The sequence below is a fragment of the Podarcis vaucheri genome (assembly GCF_965113315.1).
Source record: "Podarcis vaucheri genome assembly, chromosome: 1".
Lineage (NCBI taxonomy): Eukaryota > Metazoa > Chordata > Lepidosauria > Squamata > Lacertidae > Podarcis > Podarcis vaucheri.
In genome coordinates this window covers 41,793,579-41,802,259 of record NC_138759.1, presented here as the reverse complement: position 1 = coordinate 41,802,259, position 8,681 = coordinate 41,793,579, and positions in this window count along the sequence as shown.

Sequence of the window (8,681 nt, the reverse complement as noted above, 5' to 3'; positions counted from 1 at the left end):
AAAGTTCTCTTTACCACTTTAGTAGGCTATCTTCCTCAGTCTATCATTTGTTTGATAAATTTTAGATGCCACTGCTGTTTTAATTACATCAGCATAAAGATTCTTAATTGAACTTGTGGGAAGCTAGCAATTTGCATGACCCATAATTTCTTAAGCTGCCAAGCAGTTGGCACGTCAATCAATAGGATATGATTATTTGAAGCTGATCATAAATTACTTAAGTATTGATTGTGTTGCCAAATCCTCAACAGAGCACTGCATTACAGCTGACGTCAGTTAGCTGGCAAGGAAAGGGAAGATATACGTGCTTCTTTATGGGGCTATCTACATATGATGAATTGAATAATAACACATAATAATAAAAATAAAAACATAATTTATCTCCATATATTTTGTTGTCACTGCCATTTTACATGCTTGCATGGCATTCGACAAAATGATTACTTTTTCAATAGCCATAAGTATAGCCATACATAAGTCCAGTCAATAGCCTAGCAGAAATGTGCTTGCTGTTTGGCCAAGCGCAATGGACTCCACAAACATTTTATGGTACAATGGGAGTATGCAACTGAGACTGTCTCTCTTCACAGGATTAGCAATGCGGCCTATTCCTAAAATATCCTGGGTAAGTGATTGCTTCCATACGGAGCCAAAGAATCTCCCTCGGGTCTCCAGCAACCATGAATATAGGAAACTGCCTTATACTGAATTAGTATAAGGATCTCTGTATGAGTCAGGTCCATCTACACCATGGGTAGGCAAACTAAGGCCCGGGGGCCGGATCCAGCCCAATCGAATTCTAAATCCGGCCCGCAAACGGTTCAGGAATCAGCGTGTTTTTACATGAGTAGAACGTGCCCTATTATTCTAAAATGCATCTCTGGGTTATTTGTGGGACATAGGAATTAATTTTTTTATTTCAAAATATAGTCCGGCCCCCCAGAAGGTCTGAGGGACCTACACTGACCAACAGCTGCTCTCCAGGGTTTTCAGATGCTTGTATGTCTAAGCATTACCTGGAGAGGCTGGGGAATGAACCTGGGACCTTCTACATGCAAACAGGATGCTCTACCTATGGCTCATCCCCTCTGGAGTGCTAACTTGAATCCTCAGAGTAAATAGGCCATGGAGGGAGGCTCATGCCTTCCCTTGGAACAGGGGTTGGGAACACAATTCTGCTCCCTTTATAATATATTGCTGCTGGGACAAGGAAGCCAGCTGATGCATGAGTTGAAGATGAGAGACATTTTTGGTTCGTTCTTTGGCAAAATAATGTATAAGCACTGTGGGCATCTTCACCTTTGTGGCTTAGGGCCCTCGTATTTACGGGACCGCCTCTCCTGGTATGCCCCGCAGAGGACCTTAAGGTCCATGAATAATCATAGCCCTAAGGAAGTCAGATTATCCTCCGCCAGGGCCTTCTCAGTGATGGCTCCGACCTGGTGGAATACTCTGTCCCATGAGACCGGGACCCTGCAGGGATTAATTTATTTCCACAGCACCTGTAAGACAGAGCTATTCCGCCTGGCTTTCAATTTGAACTTAGCCTGATCTTTTATTCCCCTTCCTTCCCTCTCCCTCCCCTTTTTATGAAGATTACCTGCTCTGGGATCCCACAGCTAATTCTCCCCTGGTCTCCTGGCTGGCCCAAATAGGACTAACTTAGCCCGCTAGCCCCGGTGATCATCTAATGTTTGTTGGATGGATTTCTCCCCTAAATTGATTTTTGAATTCTGAATTTATTGTTATTCATGTTTTATACTGTAAAGGTAAAGTAAAGGTACCCCTGCCCGAACGGGCCAGTCTTGACAGACTCTGGGGTTTGTGCGCCCATCTCACATCTATTGGCCGGGGGCCAGCGCTGTCCGAAGACACTTCCGGGTCACGTGGCCAGCGTGACAACGCTGTTCTGGCGAGCCAGAGCCGCACACGGAACGCCGTTTACCTTCCCGCTGGTAAGCGGTACCTATTTATCTACTTGCCCCCGGGGGTGCTTTCGAACTGCTAGGTGGGCAGGCGCTGGGACCGAGCAGCGGGAGCGCACCCCGCCGCGGGGATTCGAACCGCCGACCTCTCGATCGGCAAGCCCTAGGCGCTGAGGCTTTAGCCCACAGCGCCACCCGCGTCCCTTGTTTTATACTGTATTTTATGCTATTTTTGGTTGCATCAGTTAAGTGTTTTAATTTTTTTGTTAGCCGTCCTGAGCCCGGTTTTCTGAACCGGGAAGGGTGGGGTATAAATAATTTTTTTATTTGTCGTCTTCTTCTTCTTCTTCTTCTTCTTCTTCTTCTTCTTCACCTATAGTATCTCAGGTAGACAATCTGAAGGTATGCTCACATCAGCAGCTTAAAACACAGCCAGGTCATTTACCTCACAATTCATTTCAAGCTGCATACTTATCACGTTTTTCACATCAAATGGGATGGTAATGTCTTCAGATGACGCACATGACTTTTCGGTTTTCCTGCCCCTGCGACTCTTATTCGTGAATCTGTTATCCTGTGTATGCACACTCATCTGTGCTTTCACAATGACTGCCTCAAATGATCACTTTACCGCTTAATCCACATTCAGATTTCTAGTTGAATTGAAGCTGGTTTGAAGGGAGTGGGGAATGCATCAAACAACAGTATTTTAACAGCAAAAATAGACGCCACGTGGCCATCTCATAAAGATTTTAAGAGGGGAGCAAGAAAAATGACTCAAATTTCTCAGACTGACCTCCTTTTTTCAGGCAATTTCTTTTTGCATGGTGGAAATGATGGCACGGGACTAGTACGCAGAGAGCATAATAAGGAAATAAAAGCTAAAGTGGGAATAATATATTTTTCCTGTGTCAACTACCTGATCAGGTTGCTGGAAGTTGATATCACTTAACCTTCACATATGAGAGAAAGAAAGTGTACTATTCCAAATTGGTCAGTTTCACACAGAAGCACACAGAACGTGCCACCCAGAGCTTTTTAAATGTGTTTTGAATGTACCCCCTACTGCATGTTTTCCATTTTGGTAGAAAATAATCAAAAGGCTATAATTGTCATTTGGTTTGCAACAAAAATTTGTTGCTTGATTGGCATTGGTCTTCCCCAGCCTGGGCCTCTCGAGGCACTTTGCAGTACAGTTCCTATCACCCCCATTTCCCATCAGCCCCATGGTGACTGTGGCCAATGAGAGTTCTAGTCCCATCTAGAGCGTACCAAGTTGATGATTTATATATTTTGAAATCTGATTTAAAAGGAGAGTGGATTGAGCAAATGTTGTTGTTGTTTTAAAAAAGAGTCCTCTTTTAACAAAGCTAATACTCCTTCAGAATGATAAGCTAACATTAAATTGAAGAAGAAAATAATAAATAATGCCATTTCAAATTTATTGGCTCTTTTGTATATCATCAAAAGTTACCACCCCCTATTTACAGAGCATTTCATAGCTGTTCTCCCATTGCTGTTGTTGTTGTGTGTGGTTTTTTTTTTGGGGGGGGGAATAAAAGTAACTTCAGCCACTTGGAACACAGAAGTTGTATTTTCAAAAGTTTTCGCTCCGTAGCCAAATTTATTGTATTTTTAAATATGCGTGTGTGTGCTACAGATATAATCAGAATTTAGTGTATTTTTAATAGGGTTAGTACGTTTTGTTCAATTGTGAAACATATTTCCTGATAATTACTATAGACAGTGAAATATTTTAGTATATTTTTATAGGGTCAGTGCTTTTATAGTATGATAAACCATATTTCCTGATAATTACCAGAGAGAGCGAGAGAGAGAAATAATTTATATTTTTATAAGGTTAGTACATTTTTATCACTGAACTTTTTTTCTTTTTGCAGTGCAAATATTTTTATTCTTTTTTCTCCCCACCCACATTCTTTTATTTATTTATGTAGCTTGCTTTTCATAGCGGTCTAATTTATCCCCCAGTAAGTACCCTTTTGTGATTTACATATCTGAAAGATGCCAACTTTCTGCACTTCTTTTCCATCATTTGCATTGGTTAGCTTTTGCATAACTGTATGTGTTGCTAATTTTGAAAGGCACACAAAACCTCTGTGAGACACTGTCGAAGTTAATGACACCGTTAAAATGATGATAGACTGATTTAACGGGAGAGATACATTTCGTTATGCCTTTTCCAATGGAATGTAACGTTTTATGCGCCTTAAAAAACAGAGTCAATCAGGGGCAATTCTCGCCATCGCCAAGGCATGTACAGTACAATATCTGATAGGCATTGCTAGGTAATGTATGTTCATGTGGTGTATGTTCTTCCAGACAACCCATTAAATAGTGTTTGTTAACCTTTAATTCAGATGTCAGCAATAAGATAATATGATGTAAAACACAAGTCAATGGAGGGTCATAAAGCTCTTTCTACTACCGTTTTTATTAGCCTGTTATTCAATGCTGAATGCAGCTACACCCCGAAGCAAGTCTTGAATAAAGTATGGTGTCAATATATTATGATACAAACTCAACCTGTAAAATCAATGACAAGGATTATGTCGGTTGCTATCACCTACTAAAATATAGATACTCTCTTGGAATGGATTCAAAACATGCTGAAACTCATCACTGGGTCTTTAATTTAGCCCATTAGTCATGAAGGACACTTGTGTGAGTTCCGGACATGGACCTTACATTCATGGGAGCATTAAACAAAGAGGAAAGCATAATTGCTGCAAGATAATTAAATACGATACCCTCCTGAAAATGTAATCGGACCTGGAAAAGTGCCCCCATTCACTGTCTCATTGATCCGACTTTAATCTATGGCTTTTTGGAGAGAGAAAATTACAGCAGTGCTAAAGATGTTTGAAATGTTTCTAAATCACAGTAATAACATTCCATAAAGAGCTACAATACTGGGTGGGAGCTGTACAAGCCCTTATGTAGATCAGATGCGGCAATTTCATAATCAGGGACACGACTATTGTCCACAAGCTATCATATCCTCCTACAGTGAAAGAGAACACTTGTTTTAAACCTCCTTTTTGAATAATGCAGTGGAACTATAGGGCATGATTCATTCAAAAGTAAACATTGTAAAGCCACATTGATTTCAGTGGAAATCTTAAGTACGTACTTACATTTCCTCCAGTGCAATCAAACCACTTGAATTTAAAATGGTGTAACTTGAGCTGGATTATGTCAGTAGGCTTTCAGATCCAGTGTTTTTATTTGCTGAGAGTCCATCCTGATGCCTCATGGAGGCCATAAATGTACAGTGCTCATTTACTTATCATGTTTGCCCGCCATGCTACCTGTTCCTCTTAGTCCATAAGCCAACATGGCCAAATATTTATTATTACATTTATATCCCATCTTTCCTGCAAGGAGCTCAAGATGACGTACATGGTCCCTCCATCCATTTTAACCTCACAAGAACTCTGTGAGGCTGAGAGGCAGTAACTAGCCTTTGGCTGATTAACATTCTATGGCCTTTGAAATGTGTTTGTGGGATAGGGGTTATTGGTGTGTTTGTGTTTTTGCTTTATCAGTAATAATAATAATGAATTTTATTTATACCCCGCCCTCCCCAGCCAAGACCGGGCTCAGGGCGGCTAACACCAGGTATAAAAACAATTGATTAAAATACAACTCAAAAACAAGATTAAAATACAACATTAAATGCAGCCTCATTTCAGTAGAAACTCAAATCAAAAACTTTTGGGGGATGAAAACGTCAAATCTTCACCAAGGCCAACTATCCAGACTGGTCCTATGTGGGCCAGAAAAAAAGCCAGGGAAGTCCCCAAATAGGAGTTCCATCACAGAAGGAGAAAGGAAAAGGGAAAGAGGGGGAGGGGATCAAGTTGATTCCAAGCCAAAGGCTTGTATTTTGTGTTCTCCTTTTGTATTTTTATGTTGTGAACTGCCCTGTTATCGTCTGATGAAGGACGGTATAGAAATTTAATAAATGAATATATACAATTAAATATAGGCCATGTTTGGGGGAATGATGAGAGTTTGACAACATCTGGCGCGGTGCTGAGGTTGTCCACTTCTGCTCTGGTGCATTATGCTTAAGGGGTCTGGAGTACGAAGCCTTGAAGGCAGTTCCTGGGTCAGTAAAACAGCCGAGCATTTATTGGGTCATTTCTTGGGTCATTTAAATCTGTCTGTTGAGTGTGAATTACAATTAGATTATTGTAACAAGCTAAGAAATGTTCACTAAATAGACAGAATGTTGACCTGTCTGCTGTACTTAACACAAAATCTGAATAACTCAGACATGCAGAAGATAAATAATATTTGGGGCCTTCAGCTGAAAGAGTGAAGCCTCCACTTCTTTTGATGTTGGTTCGTCACTGATAATTAGGAATGTGAGATTATGTACCATCACTTATTCTGGTAAATAATGTCATCTCCTCCAATTAAGATCAACCGCACACACCTCTTCAATTGCATTATTAGAATTGTTGTCAAGTTCTGAAGAAGCTATAATTAACTAGTCATCGTAATTACCACTAGTTTCCAAAATGAGCACATTAAATAATTTATGCAAGGATTTTTTTTAAAAAAAAGTTTTAACTCTCACAAGACTATATGAAATAAAACTTTGGCGCAGAAGTAGCAACACAGAAACAGTGGAGGTCATCTGCAAAAGTACGCCAAGTACAATCCTAGGCATGTTTGCTCAGAAATCCTATTGTATTAAGCAGCCTGAGACTTCCATACTTTGCACACACTAAGAGTGGTAAAAGATGGATTACTATAATTTGCTCTATGCAGGGCTTCCCTTGGGTCTGGTTCAGAAGCTCCAGCTGGTGCAGAATATGGCAACCTGACGGCTGACGGGAGCTTCAAGTTGAGAACATATAACACCATCGCTGAAATATCTGCACTGGCTACCCATCTACTACTCAGCCAGCTTCATGGTCCTTGTATTAATTTATAGAGCCCAGAACAACTTAGGTCCAGTATACCTTAGGGACTGTCTGAATCCTTATATCCCAGTTTGATCGCCGATATCATCTGCAGGAGCATCACTGGTCATTTCCTGAGTTGGTGAGGCTCATTTGACAACTAGAAACTAAGCCTTCCTTTAGTGATATTGGCCCACTGTTGTGGAAAACGACCACTTATGCTCTTATGATTTATTACATTTGTTCAAAGGGTTGTCCCTCCCCCCCCATCTCAAAGTGACTAACAAAATATTAAAATACAGAAAAAGTTATCAAACGTTCAAAATCCAAAATACAGAATCAAACGTGTAGGAATAATAAATGTGTATGTCCCACTGCACTAAAAGATGAACACCAAAACCAGAATCGTATCACATTGTGATCAAATTAAGGGCGCCTCCTGGCAAACTGTTTATCGAGCATTCGTCCTGTTTCTCACTTGCACAAAGCTTCTGCAGAGGTTAGACTATATCTGGGCTTTACGGAGCATTTGATCTTCTTTGTTTGCAGGTATGTTACGCAGCAACGAGCATTTTTCCTACATTCCTCCTGATTCACTTGTGGGTGTTTGTACATCTTTCCATTATTCATTCATTCATCCCCTGGTGTTTTGTGTACTTCCCTAACACTTTCCTAACTGCAAACAATCAGTTCTATTTCAAAGTGGGTTTGTTGCGCTAGGGTGACTGAGCAATTTAACACAATTTAATTGTGGAAACCTAAATTTGCCCGTATGTGCTTGTGGAATCCCTTCCACAAAATAATTACATTCTGGGTGGCCCTAAAATAGAGGAAAAAATATTGCCCAATAAGGTAAAGCTTTTTTAAATTGTTATCTTTACTAAGAATGATTTATCCATATTTTGCAGTCAGCTTCCAGTTCAATGAAGTACTTACTCCTGTGTTTATCTTTACATGTTTGAATAATGCCCTTTACACCAGTGGAATTACATATATGTTTAAGTGTCTTAGACTTCTGAGGCCACATTCTTTTCCTTCCCTGCTATTTTTGTTGCTAAAGATTATTTCTATGAAACCTTAAGCTTCTTCCGTACAGACCTGTCATTCCCGTTACCCTTAATTAATGTAATATGTGCTCTTTGAAAGAAGAATAGACCCTGTAGCTATAAATTGCGACTTTTGAAAGAAAAAGTCACATCCTTTTTGAGTTTCTGGCTCAGCTAGCTGCAACCTAATTTCTGTTAGCGATTGTGGCAGATAGAAATCAAAACCGAGAACAGCAAATACTGAAAAATGTAAAGAAGCTTTTGGCTGAAATTTTACCTTTAGATAAACCATCATTTAATGTAGAGATACATTCCTATTAAAATGGCATCCTTCATCCAATTGTACGGCTCCAATATAAGCTACTCGAGTTCTTTGAGTTGTCACTTTACCTTATTGTTTTTATACAAGCATATGACCTCCACAGCTCAAAAGGCGTCTTTGTTTATTTCCATGGTCTATGAGAAAATCTGTTGTTTCCATTCAAATGAGTAGGCTGGCAGGAGTGCTCAGCATGTACACTAGATAATATGGAGATCTTTAACTGTATACAGTCATACCTCAGGTTACAGACGCTTCAGGTTGCATTTTTTGGGATTGCAGACCACCGAAACCCAGAAGTACCGGAACGGGTTACTTCCGGGTTTCGGCGGTCGCGCTTTGCGCATACACAGAAGCGCTGAATAGCAACCCGCGTGTGTGCAGACGCACCGCTGTGGATTGTGGACGCTGCAGGTTGCGGACATGCATCCCGCATGGATCACGTTTGCAACCT